General features: G+C 46.7%; 1 non-coding gene and 1 pseudogene across 1 annotated transcript; both read left to right on the top strand.

The window, feature by feature from the left end:
* The first annotated feature begins 1,655 nt into the window (after positions 1-1,655).
* Positions 1,656-1,778, top strand: LOC138268893 (U5 spliceosomal RNA; annotated as a pseudogene).
* A 2,208-nt stretch (positions 1,779-3,986) lies between these two features.
* LOC138268809 (U5 spliceosomal RNA) lies at positions 3,987-4,102 on the top strand. The gene has a single exon (XR_011200108.1). It is a non-coding gene; the product is annotated as a U5 spliceosomal RNA (small nuclear RNA).
* The last annotated feature ends 21,315 nt before the right edge of the window (positions 4,103-25,417 follow it).

The following is a 25,417-nucleotide window of genomic DNA, read 5'->3' as shown; positions in this document are numbered from 1 at the left end:
CGACGTACACCAGGCAGCGCCGGCGTAGGGGAAAATAGAGCTTGGGCATCAAAAAATGGGGCAAGTCAGGCTGAGGCAAATTTTTCGCCTTATCCCGATTTGCGTCATTTTTTTCGACGCCCAACCCTCATTGAAATGACTCCTGTCTTAGCAAAGACAGGAGTCATGCCCCCTTGCCCAATGGCCATGCCCAGGGGACTTATGTCCCCTGGGCATGGTCATTGGGCATAGTGGCATGTAGGGGGGCACAAATCAGGCCCCCCTATGCCACAAAAAAAAATTACAAAAATACTTACCTGAACTTACCTTAATGTCCCTGGGGTGGGTCCCTCCATCCTTGGGCGTCCTCCTGGGGTGGGCAAGGGTGGCAGGGGGTGTCCCTGGGGGCATGGGAGGGCACCTGTGGGCTCATTCCGAGCCCACAGGTCCCTTAACGCCTGCCCTGACCCAGGCGTTAAAAAACGGTGCTAACGCGGGTACACGTCATATTTTTTGACCCGCCCACTCCCGGGCGTCATTTTTGCCCGGGAGTATAAATACGACGCATATGCATCGGAGTCATTTTTTTAGACGGGAACGCCTACCTTGCATATCATTAACGCAAGGAAGGTGTTCACGCAAAAAAATGACGCAAACTCCATGAACTTTGACGCTAGACGCGTTCAACGCCAAAGTATAAATATGGAGTTAGTTTTGCGTCGAATTTGTGTCGAAAAAAACTACGCAAATTCGGTGCAAACGGAGTATAAATATGCCCCTAAGGCCCATATTTATACTTTTTGACGCTAAACTGCGCTAACGCAGTTTAGCGTCAAAAAATTTAGCGCCGTCTAACGCCATTCTGAAGCGCCATGCGGGCGCCGTATTTATGGAATGGCGTTAGCCGGCGCTAGCAGACCGGCGCTGCCTGGTGTGCGTGGAAAAAAACCACGTAGACCAGGCAGCGCCGGCGTAGGGGGAAAATGGCGTTAGGGCGTCTTAAAATGGGGCAAGTCAGGTTGAGGCAAAAAAATCGCCTCAACCCGATTAGCGCCATTATTTTCGACGCCCAGACGCCATTTAAATGACTCCTGTCTTAGTAAAGACAGGAGTCATGCCCCCTTGCCCAATGGCCATGCCCAGGGGACTTATGTCCCCTGGGCATGGTCATTGGGCATAGTGGCATGTAGGGGGGCTCAAATAAGGCCCCCCTATGCCACCCAAAAAAAATTTTAAAATATAAAAAATGATACTTACCTGAACTTACCTGAATGTCCCTGGGGTGGGTCCCTCCATCCATGGGTGTCCTCCTGGGGTGGGCAGGGGTGGCAGGGGGGGTCCCTGGGGGCAGGGGAGGGCACCTGTGGGCTCATTTTGAGCCCTCAGGCCCCTTAACGCCTACCCTGACCCAGGCGTTAAATAGTGGCGCAAATGCGGGGTTTTTTGACCCGCCACCTCCCGGGCGTGATTTTTGCCCGGGAGTATAAATACGACGCATTTGCGTCGCCGTCATTTTTTTAGACGGGAACGCCTTCCTTGCATCTCATTAACGCAAGGAAGGCGTTCACGCAAAAAAATGACGCTATTTGCCCATACTTTGGCGCTAGACGCGTCTAACGCCAAAGTATAAATATGGCGTTAGTTTTGCGCCGAATTTGCGTCGAAAAAAACGACGCTAATTCGGCGCAAACGGAGTATAAATACGGGCCTAAATCTTTCGCCTTTTACTAAAGATTTCTGTGGAGTGAAACTTTAACGAGTTTCATTCAATTTTTTGAGGCCTTGCCACAGGTGAGGCTGTTTATTGCTTGTTGAAGACGAAAGTGCTAGCAGTTGGGATACACCTGTGGGCTGTCTGCTGTTTCCTTTGCGAGAGGAAGTTGGTGTTTTGATTTGAGACCTGCTGTCTACTCATTTGCATAGGGCAGGTGGCTCATGGGAAAGAATTTCTGCGGAGCGTGAGGCTGCTTTTTTTGTCTGTCTTGAATCATCACGACAGCAGGCATTAGATTGTCTCTGCTCCCAACATCTCTGCTGCCAGCAGGCCAGGGGTCACCCTACTTTTCACTGGTGGCCACCAACACTCAGGCTGTGCTTTGCGTAGGGCTTGTCTGTTATTGGTGCCCCTTGAGGTATACAGGAGGCTAGTTCTGGGTGCCTTGGGAGGTGTAAAGATGGCTATTCTTGGGCTGGCTCCCTCTCAGATTCTTTTGAAAGGGGGTGTCTGGCTTGTGACTCTGGCCTAGATAGCTAGATCCTTTTAGATTCAAGCTCAGCTGGTGGATGTGTCAGAAAATGCATGATTTATTTTGGAGTATGGTGGTGGCCCACTGCATTTGGATGGGAGAGTTAGTGCAGGAAAGGGTAAATTATCATGGAGACAAAAGGCTCAGAGAGTGACTCCAACCGAAAGGGATAGTGATACAAGCAGGCCGAGCTGCTTTAAAGTGTGCTGCCTCTGAGGCCATGGGAAGATAAGCAGCACTCTTTTGCAGCAGAACTGGGTTCAACATTCTGTCTAATTGCTTTAACACTGCACACAAATGTCTGGCAAAATCTACCAGAAGGTAACCGTGTCAGAAAAGCATTGCAGGGAGAAAAAAAGCCAGCATTTACCATTGATACCTCAGCTTCTGCTCGGTATTCCCTTATTTTCACCTGCCTGCTGCTGCGTACCTTGATAGTGTCTAATGAGAATACTAATAGCGCTGCAAAGCCTTACTGTGGCATCAGTGGCATTCAATACACGTAGGGGCATATTTATACTCCGTTTGCGCCAAATTTGCGTCGTTTTTTTCTACGCAAATTCGACGCAAAACTAACTCCATATTTATACTTTGGCGTTAGACGCGTCTAGCGTCAAAGTTCATGGAGTTTGCGTCATTTTTTAGCGTGAACACCTTCCTTGCGTTAATGACATGCAAGGTAGGCGTTCCCGTCTAAAAAAATGACTCCGATGCATATGCGTCGTATTTATACTCCCGGGCAAAAATGACGCCCGGGTGTGGGCGGGTCCAAAAAAATGACGTGTACCCGCGTTTGCGCCGTTTTTTAACGCCTGGGTCAGGGCAGGCGTTAAGGGACCTGTGGGCTCGGATAGAGCCCACAGGTGCCCTCCATGCCCCCAGGGACACCCCCTGCCACCCTTGCCCACCCCAGGAGGACGCCCAAGGATGGAGGGACCCACCCCAGGGACATTAAGGTAAGTTCAGGTAAGTATTTTTTTTTTAAAAAAATTGTGGCATAGGGGGGCCTGATTTGTGCCCCCCTACATGCCACTATGCCCAATGACCATGCCCAGGGGACATAAGTCCCCTGGGCATGGCCATTGGGCAAGGGGGCATGACTCCTGTCTTTGCTAAGACAGGAGTCATTTCAATGGGGGTTGGGCTTCGAAAAAAATGGCGCAAATCGGGTTGAGGCGAAAAATTTGCCTCAGCCTGACTTACCCCATTTTTTGACGCCCAAGCTCCATTTTCCCCTACGTCGGCGCTGCCTGGTGTACGTCGTTTTTTTTCACGCACACCAGGCAGCGCCGGCGGCTAACGCCGGCTAATGTCATTGAATAAATACGACGCCCGCATGGTGCTTCAGAATGGCGTTAGCAGGCGCAAAAATTTTTTACGCAAAACTGCGTTAGCGCAGTTTTGCGTCAAAAAGTATAAATACGGGCCGTAATCTATAGAAAAACGTTTCCCTGCTCACCCACTTCACTTACAGCCTGCCTCCAGCTTTCCGTTTTCCCTGCCCAGCAGACTCACCCTGGCCAATCAGCTGAGGCGATTGCCACTGAAATTTGCATATGGCCAGATAGAACCCTGAGAACGGTCCACCATTTTTTCTTTCTGTACTTGAAGCAGGGGCCTTGAACTTTTGGGTTGTTTTGATTTTCTCTGTGGTTCTTGTCCTGTTAAGTAGGATGAAATACCACCTCTCGGACCCTCGCCCTCGCAATGCCAGGGTCTCTGTTTGTGGCGCCACATGCCCTGCTAGGCTCAGCTTGTAACACACTCGGGTTTCTCTTCACAATGAATAAATCTTTTGCCTTTTACTAAAGATTTCTGTGGAGAGGAACGTTTACGAGTTTAATTCAATTTTTTGAGGCCTTGCCACAGATGAGGCTGTTTATTGCTTGATAAAGACAAAAGTGCTAGCATTTGGGGCATATTTGTTTGCTGTCTGCTGTTTTCTTTGTGAGAAGAAGTTGGGCCCATATTTATACTTTTTGATGCAAAACTGCGCCGGCGCAGTTTTGCCTCAAAAATATTACTGCCGGCTAACGCTATTTTGGTGCACCGTGCGGGCGTCATATTTATACTTTGACGCACGGCGGCGCCAACAACAGGTGGGAGTCGTTATTTTTGACGCACAATGCGGCGTCAAGTCGTAAAGGAAAACAACGTTAACACAGTGGCAATGACTGTCGGTCGATTTACGACACAGCAAACCGGATATGCGCCATTTTTTTGACGCAATAGCATAAAAAAAAACAGCGAACACAGCCATTTCACCAGAGGAGAGCCAAAATGGATCCCAGATGCCACTACAGACCCCAGGAAGATGAGAGCAGACCAGGAACCAGCCAGGAGGACCCACACAAGAACCAGGACACTTTTAAGAAGAAAAGAAAGTGTCGCTTTAGTGCAGAGGAGCAGGAAATTCTGGTTAAAGAGGTGACGGAACACCAGCACCAACTGTTTGTCACATCAAAGTTGCCAATCAGTAGGAGAGAGCCCATATGACAACAAATTGTCAACAAGATTAACAGTGTGGCTGAAGTACGCAGAACAGTCATCGAGTGCAAGAAACGCTGGCATGACTGCGAGCGCAGGACCAAGGAAAAGATGGCCAGGAACAGGAAGGCAGCACTGCAGACTGGAGGGGTGAGTCCAGCACACCAGGAGGGCCTGGACCACATGGAGGAGATGGTCGCAGCCGTCATCCCTGAGGAGATCGTCACAGGGATTCAAGGACAGGACAGCGCAGACTACCAGGAGACAACGCACATGCAGGGTAAGTCGCATAGGGAATTAAAATGCAATAATGTCATCTACAACCGTGGGGGATACCGACCACTAAATGCATGGAAGTCATCTAATACATGGAGTGGCATGGGTAAAGGGGCACGGCAGGGGGCCATGGCCCGTTCTGAGAAGACCTGGGGCACACCATTACACAACACCAACAACAGTCCCATGGCGGCATGCTGTCATGCCAACGATGGAGCAAAGGGAAAGCCACGCAAGGAGGGAAGGCCACTACGTCAAACTGACATCCCGGCACACGTCAGCCAACATACCCCCTACATTAACTAGGGCCCTATTAGCAATCCTCTAGCCATACCGACAACTGGAATGTAACTGAGACAACAGTTGCCACTACCACCTCTGCTCTGTGTGCAGCTCAAGTAGCCAATGGCAGTAACCTCCGCCATGGATCATACGCACCTAAATTAGGGGGTGAGAATGACAACTTCAACAATCCCCAGAAACAAGACAAAGGCCCCAGTACTCTCAAATGTCAATGCCCATAGCTGTCGCAAACATCAGCCAATGTAAACAACAATAGGAGCTACACAGCACTAAGGACACATCCATGCTGCATATGTCAGGGTCCATCCTGTGCCTGGGTAACAAGGCAACATCCCAAATGTCATACTGCTCAGGCAACAGCATTGAAGAGGGGACACATGTATCTGGTCACTGAAATACACCTGCACAGTCAGAGGATGAAATAGGACACTGATACGATAATCAGGGCAATCCAATGTAACACACTTTCCCCAACATCAGCAGGACACATTAACAATGCCAATATCCATATCCGATCATAATATTGCCATGCATAGGATATTCCACATGTCAATTACATTTAAGTGGATATGAAAGATCAGAGATTGGGGCAGGTCTAGATTGTTAAGTGTGCTGCCAGGGCCATCAGTACACCCACAGCCAGTGAAAGTTCTCGCCATGGGAATGGATGTACACGGAGGCTTGAATAGGAAAAGAAGGGGGCAATTCTCTATTTGGCATAAATCGACACCTAGAGGAGATGAGGCTGACAAGTCTGATAACTCAAAACCATACATGTGACACACAGGTGGGCCATGGGCCTGGAAGAATGCCCATCTGAAGGACTGGAGAAATTAACACAAAAGAAGATCACAAAGTGAATTCATCAAAAGGCAGGCACGTCACATCAAAATTGCCACAACACAGACACACTAATTGTACCCTGTTTCATTGCAGAGGAAGATGGATCTCCTGCCAATATGCCTGTCCCAGATTTCCCTGATGACATGGATGACGAGCCGGTAAACATTCCCCAGGAGACTATCCAAACGGTCCTTGAAACCCTCCAGACCCACCTTCAGTGACAAGGAGGAGCACAGAACAAGCAGCCATCGCAGAGGATCCACCCACAACCCCAATTGTAAGACCTGCCAGCTCCAATACAGCTGAGGACTCAGACGACACTGGCACCAGCTTTGAGAGAACTGTAGTTGGAGTAAAGCGGGAGCTGGCCAAGGAGGTGCGGGTGGTGATGCAAACTATGGCAGCCAGCGTTGAGGGGGTGCATTTGTGCATGATGTCATCTGCAGATCAGGCACCAGCTATGCAAGCCCTAACATCCATACTGCAAGGACTACAAGAAACTGTCAAGGAATTCACCACTGCAGTAAGGGAGTTGCCACAACACCTCGCACCCCAAACCTTCCACTGCATGCACGAATGCAATCATGACTCCTTCAGGGCCGACCTGGCTGCCTACCATCGTGATGTGGCTGCTATTCTCAAGAACCAGCAGACCCTCCTTGCTGCAGTACTGCCCTTAAGACCTTCACAGGGAGCAGCGACCGGGATGTCTGACTCCACGTCTTCTAACACTGAGGTGTGTGTTGCCCCTTCACAACCAACAACAACAAGGACAAAGCAGACAACACACACATCAGAAGAAGAAGACATGGAACAGATCACATTCACAAGGACCCGGAAGCACTAGTCCCTGCCACATGGCCCACATTTGCCAAGGTCCTGCGCATTGTAACTTGCCAGTCTAGCAACAACTTTACTCGAGCACTGTTCTGCAAACCACTGTATATCTTGTCACCCAGCCCAGTGTTTGTCTCTCTCCTACTCATTGCCAAATCCTGTCCCTCTGCACTGTCTGAAACATCAACCCCAGCATGTCAAAAGCATTTCCGTAACCCCTTGTGTTGGATCCCAATTTAAAATGTCACTATAATGGACTCACAATCATGGACAATGTACAGATAGCACTACAGCACTTTTCAATAAATAGCACTTACACAACAAATCTGTCTCTGGGTAATGTGACATATCAACTGTGAAGTAGATAACTGAAATGTGCCTACTGTCAAATTACATAGCTTGTCAATACAACTGTCCTGTTAATATGTAGTCAGAGAATTCTGCACAGTGCCCATGATTGCATCATACTCTGCCCTTCCTGAGGGACAAATCGGATGAAGTGAGAAACCATACATCACCATGCTATGTTGGACAGAAGAATGCTTCCTCAGGGGATAACTAAGGCCCGTATTTATACTTTTTGACGCTAAACTGCGCTAACGCAGTTTAGCGTCAAAAAATTTTGCGCGGGCTAACGCCATTCTGAAGCGCCATGCGGGCGCCGTATTTATTGAATGGCGTTAGCCGGCGCAAGCAGACCGGCGCTGCCTGGTGTGTGCGTGGAAAAAAACCACGTACACCAGGCAGCGCCGGCGTAGGGAAAAATGGCGCTAGAGCGTCTTAAAAATGGTGCAAGTCAGGTTGACGCAAAAAATCGCCTCCACCCGATTTGCGCCATTTTTAACGACGCCCAGACGCCATTTACATGACTCCTGTCTTAGTAAAGACAGGAGTCATGCCCCCTTGCCCAATGGCCATGCCCAGGGGACTTATGTCCCCTGGGCATGGTCATTGGGCATTGAGGCATGTAGGGGGGCACAAATCAGGCCCCCCTATGCCACAAAAAAATATTTAAAAAAAATATATTTATACTTACCTGAACTTACCTGAATGTCCCTGGGGTGGGTCCCTCCATCCTTGGGTGTCCTCCTGGGGTGGGCAAGGGTGGCAGGGGGGGTCCCTGGGGGCATGGGAGGGCAGCTGTGGGCTCATTTTGAGCCCACAGGTCCCTTAACGCCTGCCCTGACCCAGGCGTTAAAAAGTGGCGCAAATGCGGGGTTTTCTGCCCCGCCAACTCCCGGGCGTGATTTTTACCCCGGGACTATAAATACGACAAATTTGCGTCATTTTTTTAGACGGGAACGCCTTCCTTGCATCTCAATGACGCTATTTGCCCATACTTTGGCGCTAGACGCGTCTAACGCCAAAGTATAAATATGGCGTTAGTTTTGCACCGAATTTGCGTCGAAAAAAACGGCGCAAACGAAGTATAAATATGCCCCTAAGTCATCAAATAGTGGTCGCAAAATGTTGTAAACATGCAAAAATAACACAATAAACATGCCACACTAATCTAAGTAAACACTAAAAAAACTGCACAAATGAAGGTGTCAGAGTTAACATACAAATAGGTAATCATGCCGATCTGTGTTACAAATGATGTATGAGGGTCATGAAGACAAGAATACAAGATTGCCAATGAGAACTCATCTTATAAGGGTGTGCATGATCATCACACTGCAGTCAGACCTAAAACTGTTTCCCCAATATCAAGTCTGGAAGCACTGTTAGTGACTTTGAAAACACACTTATCAACAGAAACACATTGTCATCCATATTAACTGTAATTGGTGGTTGCAACAAAGGGTCGACACTTTGCAAGGTAGCTCTGGGCTAGCTGCCAATCGTACAGCTCAGTTGGGATTTGTTTGTAGCATAGGACACAGATGTTATAGTACCAAATTGATGTACACTGAATCCAAAACCACGATCAAGTACAATTCAACATATACTATTAAGGGTTAACCAAATATTTATTAAATACTAACCACAGATGAGGAAACTGAGGGAAAAATCTTACCTACCCTAATCTACCCTGACTACTCATTACCCACAACTGTCCCTAACTAACCTAAGCAAAACTTACTTATCACATGTAACAAAACGTTCTAAACATCTACCCCCCACCCCCCTTATGAGACGGGACACATGGAGGACAACACATACTAACCAAAACACATAGGGCCATATTTATACTTTTTGACGCAAAACTGCGCTAACGCAGTTTTGCGTCAAAAAAATTAGCGCCGGCTAACGCCATTCTGAAGCGCCATGCGGGCGTCGTATTTATTCAATGACGTTAGCCGGCGTTACCGCCGGCGCTGCCTGGTGTGCGTGAAAAAAAATCACGTACACCAGGCAGCGCCGGCGTAGGGGAATATGGAGATTGGGCGTCAAAAAATGGGGAAAGTCAGGCTGAGGCAAATTTTTCGCCTCAACCCGATTTGCGTCATTTTTTTCGACTCCCAACCCCCATTGAAATGACTCCTGTTTTAGCAAAGACAGGAGTCATGCCCCCTTGCCCAATGGCCATGCCCAGGGGACTTATGTCCCCTGTGCATGGTCATTGGGCATAGTGGCATGTAGGGGGGCACAAATCAGGCCCCCCTATGCCAAAAAAATATAAAAATAAAATACTTACCTGAACTTACCTTAATGTCCCTGGGGTGGGTCCCTCCATCCTTGGGTGTCCTCCTGGGCTGGGCAAGGGTGGCAGGGGGTGTCCCTGGGGCAGGGGAGGGCACCTGTGGGCTCATTCCGAGCCCACAGGTCCCTTAACGCCTGCCCTGAGCAGGCGTTAAAAAATGACGCTAACGCGGGTAGACGTCATTTTTATTGACCCGCCCACTCCCGGGCGTCATTTTTGCCCGGGAGTATAAATACGACGCACATGCCTCGGAGTCATTTTTTTAGACGGGAACCCCTACCTTGCATATCATTAACGCAAGGAAGGTGTCCACGCTAAAAAATGACGCAAACTCCATGAACTTTGACGCTAGACGCGTCTAACGCCAAAGTATAAATATGGAGTTAGTTTTGCGTCGAATTTGCGTAAAAAAAAATGACGCAAATTCGGCGCAAACGGAGTATAAATATGCCCCTTACTATACTATCCTATACAAATATTTTTTTTAACACACAAGAACCCCAACATAGCCTCACACACTTAGGCCCATATTTATACTTTTTGACGCACAACTGCGCCAACGCAGTTGTGCGTCAACATTTTTAACGCTGGCTAACGCCATTCCAAAGCGCCATGCGGGCGCCGTATTTATTGAATGACATTACCCGCCGTTAGCCGTTAAAAAATCACGTACACCAGGCAGCCCCGGCGTAGGGGAAAATGGAGCTTGGGCGTCAAAAAATGGGGCAACTCAGGCTGAGGCAAAATTCTTGCCTCAACCCGATTTGCGCCATTTTTTTTTGACGCCCAGACGCCATTGACATGACTCCTGTCTTAGCAAAGACAGGAGTCATGCCCCCTTGCCCAATGGCCATGCCTAGGGGACTTATGTCCCCTGGGCATGGTCATTGGGCATAGTGGCATGTAGGGGGGCACAAATCAGGCCCCCCTACGCCACAAAAAAATAACGGAAAAATATACTTACCTGCACTTACCTTAATGTCCCTGGGGTGGGTCCCTCCATCCCTGGGCGTCCTCCTGGGCTGGGCAAGGGTGGCAGGGGGTGTCCCTGGGGGCATGGGAGGGCACCTCTGGGCTCCTTCCGAGCCCACAGGTCCCTTAACGCCTGCCCTGAGCAGGAGTTAAAAAATGACGCAAACGCGGCTGGACGTCATTTTTTAAGGCCCGCCCACTCCCGTGCGTCATTTTTGCACGGGAGTTTAAATAAGGCGCACAGGCCTGGGAGTAATTTTTTAGACGGGAACGCCTACCTTGCATATAATTAACGCAAGGTAGGTGTCCACGCTAAAAAATGACGCAAACTCCAAGAACTTTGGCGCTAGACGCGTCTAACGCCAAAGTATAAATATGGAGTTAGCTTTGCGTCTGATTTGCTTAAAAAAAAAGACGCAAATCCGGCGCAAACAGAGTATAAATATGCCCCTTTCTATCTTAACCGAACATGGAACTATCATCTCATCCCAAGTGAAGACACACGGACACCTGTATCACAAGTCACAATGCTAGGCAGGGCACACTGTACTGCAAATCCCAAAACATACTGATGACAAACGGTTAGCAGACAAACACTTGCACAGCCAAGGAAACAACACCATGCAGATGGTATAGCCTACAAGTATAGGATGTCACATCAGTACACAAAAGAGTCACAGACAACACAAGACAACTACTGCCATCAAAGGTCTATTAAATAGTGCCAGCTACATCAACATGATCCCATTCTTTTTCTCTTGCAGCTGATCAGGGGTATGGCATCCAGCCATGGATAATGACACCATTTGGCAACCCGAGTACAGCTGCAGAGCGTGCATACAACGACGCCCATAAGAGGACACGCAGCATTGTCGAGCGGACCTTCGGCATCCTCAAGTCAAGGTTCCGCTGCCTTGACATCACTGGTGGTAGCCTACTATATTCCCCCGAGATGGTCTGTAAGATCATACTAACATGTTCCATCCTGCACAACATTTGCATCAAAAGGAACATTCCCCTCCTGGAACCAGACCCATACATGCCTGAAGACGAGGAAGAGGAGGAGGATGCCCTGCAACATGAGGGGGAACAACCAAACACGGCTGCTGGAGTGCGTAGGCGCCAACACATTGTGAACAATTGTTTTTAAATATTATCACCATCACCACTTAATGAACTATTGTAAATAAACACTGATAAGAAACACCACATCATGGTCTGGCTAATCATTTCTGCACACCTTTAGCTCTAAATATCAGGAGAAGAGTCGCCTCATGGAGCATTGATGATATAACAATCAGGACACAGAAAATACCACTACAAATGTGATGCCTATCATACAACGGTCACATACATACACAATGTAAATGACTGACATCCTGTACAGTTCACCTTTGAAGGGCAATAGCTGAGGACCACACCTATTACACACATACATGTTGGAAACATGTGTCATCGCGACATATGGCACACAACTAAAACACCATCAATCAACTAGGGGAAAACAGGCCTCATACATCAGGCAGTTGACTTGCTTTTGCATCAGGAACAGGAATGTATGACCAGACCCTTGGCAGCAGTAATTCCAACTACATCCAATCTTTGCAAAGACTATCTGTCACTAGAGTTACACATAAACAGAACATACACAGCACAAGTGCCACACATATGACAAGCATCCAGCACATCACATCCCATCTACATGTCAGCCCTTTTCTAAAAACATGACACACCCAAGTGCCTGGTCACACCCCCACCTGTCTGAAGAGGTCCCTGGAATACAAATATGTGTACCCTGATATTCCCTCCTCTACACACACACACTAACAAAAGTCATCCAGTGTGCCACACCCTTTCCTATGGTATACCATTTTCATTGTATTATCTGACTGCATGGAAGTCAGCTCAAATAATACACTGGCTTGGAGTTTTTAAGGCCTGGTATCACCTGTAGTTTGCTTCCCGTGTGAAATTCTGTAGGCCATTTGAAAGCAATTCTCATCCGACAGGACTTGTGAGACACTGATGGAGGCCACACCAGTGATCACCTCCATGTACACCACCCAAATTTACATGCACTGTCCCTGCTGATGCCTCCTACAGCATAGATGTAGTTATTTTGACAATTACACCGTTAAGCATTGCTACTAATGTTGCCGAGTAACACTGTATCTGGGTTCATGTGTCACCTTCAGAACAACACAGGACATACAAAGTTTGACATGTCAACTGTCTACTGCTCCCTCTGACTAGTCTTAGTCAGACCACTGATCATGTCAATTCTGAAAGAGCTGGATCCTGATTGACCCTGCATCCTGTCAGCCTGACTGGCACCTGCCCGTGGTTCACCCTAAAGATACCCGGTGGCCACATATGGACCACACTTGCTGTTCAAAACCTCTCTTTCCTCAGACGCTAATTTGTCATTTACCTCATCAATGTATACTCAAATACATTGTGTTGCATTATCTGACTTTTATTGGTATCATATTTGTTACAGTGCCCTTGAATGTCTACATCATGGCTCATCCGTTTTTCTGGGCCTCATTAATGCCTAAACTACAAAGTGTGACAGTGTACCTGGCCCATAGCCTTTGATGGTGTACGTGGCCTCCAGCAGAACAAACAACCTCAGATAATGTCCATGAAAAGTCAACACATTTGAGGACCCTGACAGTTCACACAATGAGTAACATTGTCCAAATAATAGAGATGGCTTGTGTGTGGTGAATACCAGCCATATTATTCTGCACAGAGGCTATGATGTTCCCAGATGCATTTCCATCCACAGAGGCCAACTTGAGTACAAATGTTGCAATAACACATGCCGGATCCTGACACCTGAGACATTCTCTCACTCAGCACACCAAGGTTGCCCAGTTGAAAGTCTCATTACACGTCTTCAGTGACAGGGTGGGACCATCCACGTGTAGGTTACCATGTCCTCAATGACTTTACTCACATTTATCTCCAAAGGATACTCATTAGATACACAATTAGCTGCCACTAACTCATGATGAGACCTGGACGTAACAGTGACAACGTACACTTTAACAGTTGATACAGGATCAACATTGGACCACACACATGTACATGTACCATCAAATCAACAAAGTGGTTGCAAGCAGCCTATCACAATAGTGTCCCAATTGTAACCTAGCATGAAGATTGAAACATGCCACTAAACCAGGTAATGCATAAAGGGCCACATACATCAAAATCCTATTTGCAATTATGACATAAGGAACTTTGAGAATTTCCTAATAAATCAATGCTAAATGGTATGTCACAATTCTCTAAAGAAGTAATAGGGCAAACTTCAAATGGGCTAATGGTATTACAGATTTGCAAAAAGAGAATCATACTCAATTTGCATCTATGGGCCTGCTGCCAATGGTTTAGCATTACTGAAATTGGGAAAACCGTTGATTTATTTGCAAGTCAGGAACAGCAAATCCCAGGGTGCTGGGGGCCTAAGTCCCCCTCTGCTGCACCCCAATTAAAAACTTTTTACGGACACGTGAAGCACACACATGCTTAAGGGGCATGTGTGCGCTACATGTCTATAGTGAAACATTATTTAGCTACATTAACTCGTAATTAGCACATGGTTACCCCCAAAAATTGTTTAGGCGTCAATTGCATTACCTAAATGGCCATTTTGCAATTTGGAATAGCTTGATACATGTGCTCACAAATTAGCTAATAAAGACATCCTGTTAGCACTTTCATATTTGGAAAGTCGCAAACAGCATTTACCTACATGTGTGCGCAATTATGAGTAATCTCCATTTTGGCCAATCATTACTATTGCACTGTGAATACCTTCCATACATCCTGTAAGGCACATTTGCTTTTGCTAACCGCAGTATTTATCATTTAGCACCGTTTGGTAAAGGAAAATTTGATGACTCATTTGGACATATGAAATACATATTTGTCATTATGCGTCATATTTTCCCGCATACAGCTTGTGCGTCATATGTTTTAACGCACAGGAGTGCAAATAATGCTGAGTCAAAATGTTTTAAATAATTGGTAAATAATATTTGGATGCGGCTTAATTTTCACCTTTGGAAGTGTAAATTATGCCGCAAACAAATAATATTTACCAATTATTCAAAATATTTTGATTCAGCATTATTTGCACTCCTGTGCATCAAAAAATATGACGCACAAGCTGTATGCGTGAAAATATGATGCATAATGGAAAAAAACTGCGGCCATGTTATGCAGGATGTGATGTAATAGGATATCCTGTTTACAGATTCTGTACAGTGGATGTACTTTCACTTTCACTTTGCAGTCTGTGATTATTCTAGACTGTGTGGCTGTGTGCAGAGTGTTGTCCTGTGATTTTGTTCTTTTGTGTCCAGAGTGCCATCTTACTTGTTGTTTTGTCAATAATATATTGTTGTAGAATACTGTCTGAGTCTGTGTTGTCTACATTTGTCCAGTCCAGTGTTGTATTTATTGTCTGTGTGAGTCTGTTGTGGGTACTGTAATATAGGGGTTAGTTGGGCTCTTCTATTTGTTAATTTTACTTTGTATTTCCTTACTCCAACTTTCCCCATTTTCCCCTTTCTTCTTTTTTTTACCACTACATTTTCCCCTTTTCTGTGCCTAAATGTCTGTGAGGCCTCATCTTTCCAGGATGGGTGAGGAAGAATTGGGGGGGTTCATATGGCTGGTGTGCCATTTCCTCCCACTGATGCTGGAGGCCGGGGGTAGGGTGATACAGGGGTATCACAATGAGGCCCGAAAAGTCCAGTGGGGGAAGGTGCGCCATCACTTGGTGCGTCTGTATGGGAGCCAACGCAATGAGCATCAACTGAAGCACCGCTGGGCTGACCTGATCTCCAGGGAGCACGATCTGCTGGACCACCTGGGAATCATGATTGGTGGCCATGTTGGGGAGTACAGATCATGTAAATGTGCACAATTAAAAGCTGTGTAGTGACATGAGATGATTGGTACACAATCTGCCAGATAAGTAGCTGACTGTGTGTAATGATGAGGAAACATACAGGGTAATTGATGCACTATGTGAAGGATGACAAATGCTAGCAGTCAGGCAGCTCATGTTTTGCACACTTACAGGTTACTTGTTGCTGAATGTAATTTAGTGCTGCCTTTGTGTCAGACAAGCGAAACATTAATGAGGCAATCAGGACTCTACAGGTCACAATTGCCAGTGAAGTATGGATGTACTAACATCACAGCTACATATGTTGACGCTATAGCTAGACTGAAATTGGAAACCCTACATGATGCAGAAAATGAGTGCTGCCTTCACGTCATTTGATGATATCAATGTGGCCCAGACATATGTCTCATGTGTGTCTGGTGAGTGTGTAAGGAAAGTGTTCACGGAAGTGCTATGCCTGTTAGGGATTAATGTGCTCCTTCATATTTTATTGATACATGCCAGATCTGAACATGAACCATATTTGGAAAGGAGTCTGGTGCCCTCAGCTAACATCTTAGACAGGTATTTTTTGTTTATTGTGCAAAAATCCGATTAGGGATGGCAGTCCAAAGGTATGGACTAGGGTACAAACATCTATGTTTGGTGCCAATCACCATTGTTGGCACACATCAATTTATGAAACTTATACAACATGAGGTATTGCCAAAGTCCCTGCCCCTCTGTACCGTGTACCTATCTGTCACAAATGTGTCATGACCACATAGGCTGTTTGACAGGTCATGCAGTCCTCAAGTAACCAGTCTATGGACGTCTCTCTTGGATGCACATGAATAGACGAATACACACCAATATTCTTGCTGCTCACTAATGGAGGTGCATGTTTTCCACCACATGACAGTCAGGGCCACTGCATGTGTGTAGACGTGTGTGTAACTGTAGCAGGAGACCCATCCTATGTAAATGTTGTCCGTTAAAGATTCCATGCAGTATGATCATGTCTGAAAGTGTTTCATTACCCATGTCAGCTTACAAATTGTAATTTTTTTTTAAATTGTTTGTCACTGCACTGATTCTGAGCATATTCTTCCTTCCGTGCTTTACAGGTGGACCTGCACCATACACAGTGTGAGAGGGGGCTCGTTTTGAGGACCCCGACACCTACAGTGAGTGTTGACATGTGTGTTCTGTTTTGTGTTTGCTGGTGATGTGTGATGGACTCCAGTGTGTTTAACACATTGCAAGGTGTGATGCGCTGCCCAATCCTTAGTCTTGTTCCATTAGTGGGATTTCAGTTGTTATAATATTTTGAGTTGACCAATGCTTATCCATTTGTCTGATCTTGGGTTTGTAGGCCATTCCTGTAGGGCCCGCTATGAGAACTGGGGTGAGTCATGTGGAAGACACTAGTTACAATATGAGTTGCACTGGGACTCGTCTCGGACTGAGGGGGTCATTCTGACCGCCACGAATGACGGAAGCACCGCCAACAGGCTGGCGGTGCTTCCAAGCCCATTCTGACCGCGGCGGTAAAGCCGCGGTCAGAAAACCGGGTCCGGCGGTTTCCCGCCGGATTTCCCCCCGCTGGGCGAATCCACCAGGGCAGCGCTGCAAGCTGCGCTGCCCAGGTGATTCTGACCCCCTTCCCGCCAGCCTGTTTCTGGCGGTTTTCACCACTGGCATGGGCAGTGCAGGGGCCCCCTAACAGGGCCCCATGAAGCTTTTCACTGTCTGCCTAGCAGTGAAAAGCGCGACGGGTGCAACTGCACCCGTCGCACACCTGCAACACCGCCGGCTCCATTTGGAGCCGGCTTCAGTGTTGCAGGCCCCTTTCCCACTGGGCCGGCCGGCGCCACCTTAGGTAGCACCCGCCGGCCCAGCGGGAAAGTTAGAATGGCCCCAGCGGTCTTTTGACCGCGGGGCGGCCAAATGGCGGTTCCCTCCAGGCGGGCGGCAACCGCCGCCCGCCGGGGTCAGAATGACCCCCTGAGTCTGCATGTCAGACTGACATTCTCCCAGATAGCTTCTGCAAATGGCTTTTCTGAAGACTGCTTCTTCCCTATTAACCGATGTACTGAGTACACTGTAGGTTGGACCTTCTGGGAGCATGTTCATCCACAAGTTCTACTACAAGTGTGTGGAACTAGAGTGCAAAGGCCTAGGTGTGCATGCTATTCATGATCATGGGTGTTCTTGCTCCTCTGTGTCTGTTGAAAATTATGCCTCACTGGAAGTATGTGATGTTGACCTAGGTCTGTACATTCTGACATGTGTGGGCCTTGGATAGGACAAGGTTTAGCTGACTCCAATTTGTTGATAGCCCTTACTGGTGGTGTGTGTGTAGAGCCAAAAACATGTTGATCTTTCTATACACTCCTGGGTGTGCATGTATTTTGGAATTGTTTGTTGTTCTCCCCCCACCCCCAAACACAGGCATGGGTTTGTGAATAGGGTACCTAGGACTGAAGCAACCAGTATGTTACAGATACTTGTGACTATTTGAAAAATAGTTTTTAACCTAGTGTACACACTGAGGTGTGGCACATGAGTAATGTACTAGCAAATCCCATTACAAATCGCAGACCTTGAGGTTTGTGATTATCATCACATACACTGACATATGTAGTCCAGGCAATAGGTGGAGGATGTGCAGCATGATTGTTAGCTGCAACTGTCAGTACTTTGATGACAAGTTATTGCCAGTTGTTACCCATCATGTAGATTTTGTATGTGCTATGTGTGAGATGACCTTTGTAGGAAGGGTTTCCATTTACTTCCTCTGAGACTTTCAATGATCTGTATGGTGATATGAGCTGTTACAAGTACAGTAGATGTATTGTCAGATTGACCACTTGTGCTATTCCACACAATGCAGTTCCTATGGTAAATAGTTGCCCTTTGTCTTCACAGCTGCAAACATGGCACCTGCCCCGAAGCATGAATTTGAGAGGCGGGCCATGAGGTACAGACACATCCTGCAGGTGCAGTCGGGGTTCCGAAGGATGGCCCGTACCTACCAGTCTGATGGGGCCTCCGGAGCATGGTGGGCTTCACCACAGAGTGGTCCAAGGTTGCCCACAACAGCCACCACCACCACAACCACCGGTTCTCCCCAGGTGGCCCCACCCACAGCGGGGACAGTTGTCGCTACATCTGCAGCACACCCAGGCCCCAGCAGTGTGACAGCTGCAGGACAGTCCAGTGGGCTAGGCTCCACATGGCCACAGAGCACCTCGGCCGGGACAAAAACAGCACCAGCACCAACAATCGACCCTGCGGCATTCCTGGTTTTTGAACGTAAGATGGACAGAGTTCTAAGGAAGGTGAACAATCTTAGCCAGGATGTCAGCTACATCAAGAAGCGGGTCAAATCGATCAGGCGAACCCTCCGGAGGGCCAACCTCTAGGAATAACTTTTTTCTATGGACATAATTCCCTCCCCTCCCTCCTCTTTCCTTGTTATCATGATTAGTGGGCTTGGGGGATTAGTGTTAGGTTAGTATAGGTTGTTAGTTTAGTTAGTGTTAGGGAGGGTGGTGGGGGGTCCTGATTCTTTCTACTTTTCCTTATTAAGTTTGTTGTCGGCAATGTTGGGGTTCCTGTGTGTTTGAAAAAATAAATAAAAAAAACAAAAAAATATAAAAATTATAAATAAAAAAAAATTACAAAAAAATATATGATTGTTTAGGATAGTATAGTATGTGTGTAGGTTAGTATGTGTTGTCCTCCATGTGTCCTGTCTCATAATGGTGGTTGGGGGGTTGATGTTTATAACGATTCGTTATATGTGAAGAGTAAGTTTAGCTTAGGTTAGTTAGGGACAGTTGTGGGTAATGAGTAGTCAGGTTAGATTAGGGTAGGTATGACTTTTCCCTTAGTTGCCTCTGGTGTGATTAGTTTTGAATAAATATATAGATAACCCTTTACATTATGTTTTAACTGCTACTTGATCATGGCCTTGGCATCAGTGTAGATGATTGTTGTTCTATGACATTTGTGTCCTATGCTACAAACAAATACAAACTGAGGTGTAAAATCAGCTACCCCAGTGCTACCTTGATAAGAATCCACCATTTGTTAGAACCATCAATCGGAGTTGACATGGATCACAAAGGATTTTTGTCGATGAGTATGTTTTCTACGTCACAAAGTGTGCTTCCAGACTTGGTATTGTGGGGACAGTGTTAGGTCGGACTGCAGTGTGATGTTCAGGGACACCTTCGAAGATGAGGTCTTGTTAACACTCTTGTCTTCTTGTCTTCATAACTGACATAGATCATTTGTGTCAATATTCAGCATGATTACCTATTTGGGTGTTAACTCAGAAAGATTGATTCATGCTGTGTTTTGTAGTGTTTGCTTAGATTAGACTGCACAGTTCAATCTGTTAGTATTGCATGGTGACAACATTTAACAGCCACTAATAGTTGACTTTGATATCTCTTGAGGAACCATTATTCTGTCCAACACAGCATGATGGTGTGTGGTTTCTCACTTCATCGGTTATTCTCCTCAGGATGGGCAGGCTATGATGCAATCCTGGTTACTGTGCAGATGGTTCTGACTACATAATGTCAGGACAGTTGTATTGACAAGCTACATGATTGGAACACAGGCACATTTGTGTTATCTACTGCACAGTTGATCTGTCAAATTACACAGAGACATATTTGTTGTGCAAGTGCTATTTATTGATAGGTGCTGTAGTCCAATATGTACATTGTCCATGTTTGCTGAGTCCATTCTAGTGAAATCTTACATGGTGATCCTACAGAAGGGGTGTAGGTAATGCTACTGACATGCTGGGGTGATGTTACAGACAGTGCAGAGGGACAGGATTTGACGATTAATAGGAGAGAGACATTAACTGGGCATGCTGACAAGTTATACAGTGGTTAGCAGAACAGTCATTGAGTATAGTTGTTGTAAGACTGGCATTTGACAAAACGTAGGACCTTGGTCAAAGTAGGCCATGGTGCAGGAACTAGTGCTTGAGGGTACTCCTTGTGAATGTGATATGTTCCATGTCTTCTTCTTCTGATGTGTGTGTTGCCTACTTCGTCCTTCTTGTTGTTGGTTGGGATGGGGCAACACACACCTTCAGGGTTAGAAGACGTGGAGTCAGAAATCCCGGTCGCTGCTCCCTGTGAAGGTCTTAAGGGCAGTACTGCAGCAAGGAGGGTCTGCTGGTTTTTGAGAATAGCAGCCACATCACGATGGTAGGCTGCCAGGTCAGCCCTGAGGGAGTCATGATTGCATTCGTGCATGCAGTGGAATGTTTGGGGTGCGAGGTGTTGTGGCAACTCCTGTACTGCAGTGGTGAATTCCTTTACAGTTTGTTGCAGTCCTTGCAGTATGGACGTTAGGTCTTGCATAGCTGCTGCCTGATCTGCAGATGACATCATGCACGAACGCACCCCCTCTAAGCTGGCTGCCATAGTTTGCATCCCCACCCGCACCTCCTTGGCCAGCTCCCGCTGTACTCCAACTACAGTTCGCTCAAAGCTGGTGCCTGTGTCGCCTGAGTCCTCAGCTGTATTGGAGCTGGCAGGTCTTGCAATTGGGGTGGTTCCTCTGCAATGGCTGCTTGTTCTGTGCTCCTCCTTATGACTGAAGGTGGGGTCTGGAGTGTTTCAAGGACCTATTGGATAGTCTCCTGGGGAATGTTTATCTGCTTGTCATCCATGTCATCAGGGAAATCTGGGACAGGCATATCGGCAGGAGATCCATCTTCCTCTGCAATGAAACAGGGTACAATTAGTGTGTCTGTGTTGTGACATTTTTGACGTGACGTGCCTGCCTTTTGATGAACTTACTTTGTGATCTTGTTTTGTGTTAATATCTGCAATCCTTCAGATGAGCATTGTTTCAGGCGTACGGCCCACCTGTGTGTCACATGTATGTTATTGAGTTATCCGACTTGTCAGCCTCATCGCCTCTAGGTGTAGATTTATGCCAACTAGAGAATTGCAACCTTCTTGTCCTACTCGACCCTCCGTGTATATCCATTCTCATGGTGAGACCTTTCAGTGGCTGTAGGTGTTGTGATGGCCCTGGCACCACACTTAACTATCAGGACCTGCCCCAATCCCTGATCGTTCACATCGACTTAATTTTACTTGACATGTTGCATATCCTATGCATGGCAAAGTTATGTTGTGATATGGATGTTGACATTGTTGATGTGTCCTGCTGATGTTGGGTAATGTGTGTTACATTGGATTGCCCTGATAGTCTTATCAGTGTCTTATTTTGTTCTCTGACCGTGCAGGTGTATTTCACTGACCAGTTCCATGTGTCCCCTCCTCAATGCTGTTGTCTGAGCAGTATGACATTTGTGATGTTGCCTTGTTAGCCAGGCACGGGATGGACCCTGACATATGCAGCATGGGTATGTCCTTAGTGCTGTGTCGCTCCTATTGTTGTTTACATTGGCTGATGTTAGTGACACCTATGGGCATTGACATATGAGTGTACTGGGGCCTTTGTCTTGTTTCAGGAGATTGTTGCAGATGTCATCCCCACCCCCTAATTTAGGTATGTATGTTCCATGGGGAGGTTACTGCCATTGGCTACTTGAGCTGCACACATATCAGAGGTGGTAGTGTCAACTGTTGTTGCAGTTACATTGCAGTTGTTGGTTTGGCTAGAGGATTGCTAATAGGGCCCTAGTTAATGTAGGAGATATGTTGGCTGACGAGTGCCAAGATGTAAGTTTGACGTAGTGGCCTTCCCTCCTGTCGTGGCTTTCCCTTTGCTCCATCGTTGGCATGACAGCATGCCCCCATGGGACTGTTGTTGGTGCAGTGTATTGGTGTGCCCCAGCTTCTGTTTGTGCAGGCCATGTCCCCCTGTGGTGCCCCTTTACCCATGCCACTCCATGTATATGATGACTTACATGCAATGTGTAGTAGGTATTTCCCCCCCTGCTTAATGTCAACATTATTGCATTATAATTCCCCATGCGACTTACCCTGCATGTGCGTTGTCTCGTGGTAGTCTGCGCTGTCCTGTCCTTGAATCCCTGTGACGATCACCTCAGGGATGACGGCTGCGACCATCTCCTCCATGTGGTCCAGGGCCTCCTGATGTGTTGGACTCCCCACTCCAGTCTGCAGTGCTGCCTTCCTGTTCCTGGCTATCTTTTCCTTGGTCCTGCGTTTGCAGCCATGCCAGCGTTTCTTACACTCAGTGACTGTTCTATGTACTTCAGCCACACTGTTAATCTTGTCAACAATTTGTTGCCATATGGTCTCTCTCCTACTGATTGGCAACTTTGAGGTGATAAACACTTGGTGCTGGTGTTCCGTCACCTCTTTAACCAGAATTTCCTGCTCCTCTGCACTGAAGCGACACTTTTTTTTCTTTCTATAAGTGTCCTGGCTCTTGTATGGATCGTCCTGGCTGGTTCCTGGTCTGCTGTCATCTTCCTGGGGTGTGTAGTGGCATCTGGGATCCATTTTGACTCTGCTCTGGTGCACTTGCAGTGTTCGCGTTTTTTTTTACGCTATTACTTAAAAAAACAGCGCATATCCGGGTCGCGGTGTCGTAAATCGACCCACAGACATTTCCGCTGCGTTAACGTCATTTTCCTTTATGACTTGACGCCGCGTGTGCGTCAAAAATACTGACTCCCACCTGTTGATTGCGCAGCCGTGCATCAAAGTATAAATATGACGCCCGCATGGCGCAACAAAATGGCGTTAGCCGGCGGTAAATGTTTTGACGTAAAACTGCGCCGGCGCAGTTTTGCGTTAAAAAGTATAAATATGGGCCTAAAAGAGCCCAACTATCCCCAAACTAACACTACCCACAAAAGACTCCCACAAACAAGAAAAACACAAGATAAATGGACAAATGTAGACAAAACACTGTAGTACAGTATACACAAACAATATTTATTTCACAAGTTGACAATATAGCTAGCACACAGGACAAAAACAGCACAAAATCTCAGGACAACACTCTCTACACAGCCACACAGTCTAAAAGGATCATAGACTGCAAAGTGAAAGTGAAAGTACACCCACTGTACATGATCTGTAAACAGGATATCCTGTTTTTGAAGGTGACAAATGAACCCAAGGGCTGTGTTACACGGCTTAATTAGTATCAATGCTGGACAGTGTATTTGACATAATGGCAACTCCTATGCTGTTCCAGGCATCATCAGGGGCAGTGCTTTTTGAAATGGGTGTTGTGCATGGAAGTGATCACAGGTGTGGTCTGCATCTGTTTCTCACCAGTCCTGTAGGTGAGACTTGCATTCTAAGGGCCAACAGACATTTTCACAAGGGGAAGAAATCTACATGTGCTAACAGGGCTTTGAAACTAGAAGACAGTGTATAAATTGACCTGACGTCCTTGCAGTCAGATGCTCTACGACAATGGCATACCATAGGAAAGGGTGTAGCACACTGGTTTGCTAATGTTGGTCTGTGTGTGTAGAGGAGGTAATATCAGGGTACACATCTTAGTATTCCAGGGACCTCTTCCGACAGGTGGGTTGTGACCAGGTGCATGGGTGTGTCAGGAGTTAGGAAATTGGCTCACATGTACATGGAATGTCATGTGCGCAATGCTTGTCATATGTGTGGCACTTGTGCTGTCTATGTTCTGCTTCTAGGCAACTCTAGTCACAGATAGTCCTTGCAAATATTGGATGCAGTTGGACTTACTGCTGTCAAGGGTCTGGTCAGGCGTTCCTGTTACTGATGCCAAAGCACATTGACTGCCTCATGTATGAGGCTTGTTTTCCCCTTATTGAGTGATGGTGTCTTAGTTGTGTGCCATATGCTGCGTTGGACCTTGCTTTCAACATGTCTGTGTGAAATAGTTGTGGTCCTCTGCTATTGGCCTTCAAAGGAGATATGTACATGATATATGTCATTAAGAGTGTGTGTGTATGTGACCATTGTATGTTAGGCATCACATTAGCTCTGGGATGTTCTGTGTCCTACTCAGTATCTCAGCAATGCTCCATGAGGCAAAACTCTTATTCTGATAAGTAGAGATGAAGGTGTGCAAAAAGGAATAGCCAGACCATGATATGGTGATTAGAATAGGTGTTTATTTAAATTCGTTAACTAAAGTGGTGAAGATGATCATATTCAGAAGAAATTATTTACAATCTGTTGCCGCCTGCGTATACCAGCGGCCGTGTTCTGTAGTTCCTCCTCCTGTTGCAGGCCAGCATCCTCCTCTTCCTCCTCTTCAGGCATGTGTAGAATGTCATGTGCGCAATGTTTGTCATATGTGTGGCACTTGTGCTGTCTATGTTCTGCTTCTAGGGAACTCTAGTCACAGATAGTCCTTGCAAATATTGGATGCAGTTGGACTTACTGCTGTTAAGGGTCTGGTCAGGCATTCCTGTTACTGATGCCAAAGCACATTTACTGTCTCATGTATGAGGCTTGTTTTCCCCTTACTGAGTGATGGTGTCTTAGTTGTGTGCCATATGCTGCGTTGGACCTTGCTTTCAACATGTATGTGTGAAATAGTTGTGGTCCTCTGCTATTGGCCTTCAAAGGAGATATGTACATGATATATGTCATTAAGAGTGTGTGTGTATGTGACCATTGTATGTTAGGCATCACATTAGCTCTGGCATGTTGCGTGTCCTACTCAGGGCCATATTTATACTTTTTGACGCAAAGCTGCGCTGGCGCAGTTTTGCGTTAAAAATTTTACCGCCGGCTAACACCATTTCGATGCGCCGTGCGGGCGTCAAATTTATACTTTAACGCGCGGCGGCGCAACCACCAGGTGGGAGTCATTTTTTTTTTAAGCACATCGCGGCGTCAAGTCGTAAAGGAAAATGACGTTAACGCGACGTAAATGACTGTGGGTCGATTTACGAAAGCGCAACCCGGAAAGCGCCGTTTTTTTCTACGCAATAGC

This window comes from Pleurodeles waltl, chromosome 12 (assembly GCF_031143425.1).
Source record: "Pleurodeles waltl isolate 20211129_DDA chromosome 12, aPleWal1.hap1.20221129, whole genome shotgun sequence".
NCBI lineage: Eukaryota > Metazoa > Chordata > Amphibia > Caudata > Salamandridae > Pleurodeles > Pleurodeles waltl.
This window is presented reverse-complemented; position numbering and strand designations above follow the sequence as displayed.